We start from the raw sequence: 2,816 nt of genomic DNA on the forward strand, positions 1-2,816 counted from the left end.
TTAGCTTGGGTTTTGCTCTTGCTTGCAGGTCCATCTCTGCTTATTGATAATATTTTAGTCCATTTTTAGAGAAACAATTTTTCTCTAATATCTTTTTTATGTTTGTTTCTTTTTGTAGTTTTTGAGGCCACTTTTTTCAGCATCAGCAAATCGTAAGTCATGCGTTTTTAGATATATTTAATTTTTTAAAACTTTTTTCCCCCTCCATCGTGTGCATCATTTTTAATATTCCACTTTTCACCCCTTTGTGACTTGGCCCATTTGTTTCTCTTTTTGGTTTCCAGTAGCATGGAGTGGATTTTTTTTCCTTTCAGTAATGTAGAAAATATATATTTTTAATTTTCTTAATAACCCTTATGACTCATTGAATGAGCTTCCTACACATTTCCCTGATTAGCTCAATCACATAATACAATTCCCTTTTAGCTTTTCTTTTATAAGGTTCTTTGATTCATTCAAATTAGACTGTTTATGTTTTTCAGTCCTTTTTTGTTTGTGAATGTGCATGTCAGTTCTGGCTCATTACTTACGTTAACACATTTATTCGCCTTAAAATTATAATCTCAGCGGACATCCAAACAAGCACGCTAGTAAATTATGATTTTTTTTTTAGCATTTGTTGTAGCTTTTTGCTCTGTGCAAATACTGTTAATGACAACATTTCTCTCACATACCAACATTCTTACTTGGAGATAAATAAAAAAGGGACCGTAAAAGCTAATCCTTTTATAACTTACCAGTTTTGTTCGTTCAGATTATTTATCTCCTTAATTCTGATTCATAGGGGTCAATACATTGAATTTAGAACCAAAATACTTGGGAATGTTCCAATACAATAAAGACTCATAATGATGTTAAATGATGTACACAACCATTTAAAATATTATTGTATACACAAGTTGCAGTCACATCAACAGAGTAGTGCTTCTAAATAGATCAACACCACCTGAAAGATGAAGCAGGAATAATATAACACCTGAATTTGACAATAAAACCAGTAGCTTTACTATTGACAAAGGGATAGTCTGGTCAATTAATAGTTATTAGATGTTACGTGTCACCAGGCATAGAGCACAGAGTGTGGAGGAAAAGGCTAAAGTTTTCATTCAGGCTAGGCTAATGCTAACATGACAAGGGCTCTTTTCTCACTATTTTTCAACCTTATAAAACATCTCTTTCTTTAAAAGGTCATTCCATGTCAAATCGCCCACAAAGATAAAAATTTAAAGCCGACCATCTCAGATGTTTATAAAAACTTGGCATGTTTATTAATTCTGATCTCACAGCACAAGATCTCAAATTTTAAGTCAATCAGACCAGTGGTTCCAGTGATACAGCCCTTCAAATGTTCAGAATGGTCGATCTTCAACCCCAGTTATCTCAGTAACTACTGGATCAAGTTACACAGACTTGGTGTCTTTGGAAAGAGAATTTGCTGAGGATTTCAAATGCCCTTATTGATTTGACTGTTAGGGCCCATTGACATTTTGACCTTTGCTATGACCTGTAAATTGACCTTGTGGATCACGTGACCTTCAGATGACCTTTCTTCAAATTAAATCCCCCACTTGTTTAAAATATTTAAAAGGGTAATTTTTGTTTAGGAGCAGTTTTCATTCAAAAAATACCTTCCATCCATCCTCTTTACCCACTTGTTCCTTTTTGGGTCAGAAGAGTCACTGGTGCCCATAATCCAGCCATCACTGTGCAAGAGGTGGGGGACACCATGGCCAGGTCTCGAGTCCATCACATAGAGACAAACAACCATTCACTCTTGCTCTCACCTAGGGACAATTTAGAGTTACCAATCAGCCTAACATGCATGTTTTTGGTCTGTGAGAGGAAATTGGAGTACCCGGAGAAAACCCATGCATGCACGGAGAGAGAATGTAAACTCAATCCAGAAAGGCCCCCCAGCCGGGATTTGAACCAACAACCTGCTCCCTGAGAGGCGTCAGCTCTACCAACGGTGCCACAGTGCCTCTAAAAATACAAACCGGATTCCAAAAAACTTGGGACACTAAACAAATTGTGAATAAAAACTGAATGCAATGATGTGGAGGTGGCAAATGTCAATATTTTATTCGTAATATAACATAGATGACAGATCAAAAGTTTAATCGGAGTAAATGTAACATTGTAAAAGAAAAAAAATATGTTGATTCAAAATTTCTGTGTCAACAAAGCCCAAAAAAGTTGGGACAAGTAGCAATAAGTGGCTGGAAAAAGGAAATTGAGCATATAACGAACAGCTGGAAGACCAATTAACACTAATTAGGTCAATTGACAACATGATTGGGTATAAAAAGAGCTTCTCGGAGTGTCAGTGTCTCTCAGAATCCAAGATGGTAAGAGGATCACCAATTCCACCATTGTTGCGCAGAAAGATAGTGCAGCAATACCAGAATGGTGTTACCCAGCGTAAAATAGCAAAGACTTTTAAGTTATCATCATCAACCGTGCATAATATCATCAAAAGATTCAGAGAATCTGGAACAATCGCTGTGCGTAAGGGTCAAGGCCGTAAAACTACTGGATGCTCGTGATCTCCAGGCCCTTAAACGTCACTGCATCTCAAACAGGAATGCCACTGTCTATGAAATAACAGAATGGGCTCAGGAATACTTCCAGAAAGCATTGTCAGTGAACACAATCCACCGTGTCATCCGCCGTTGCCAGCTGAATCTCTACAGTGCAAAGAGGAAGCCATTTCTAAGCAAGCTCCACAAGCTCAGACATTTGCACTGGGCCAGGGGTCATTTAAAATGGAGTGTGGCAAAATGGAAGACTGTTCTGTGGTCAGATGAGTCACGATT

This window comes from Nematolebias whitei, chromosome 1, assembly GCF_014905685.2.
Source record: "Nematolebias whitei isolate Nwh7 chromosome 1, NemWhi1, whole genome shotgun sequence".
Lineage (NCBI taxonomy): Eukaryota > Metazoa > Chordata > Actinopteri > Cyprinodontiformes > Rivulidae > Nematolebias > Nematolebias whitei.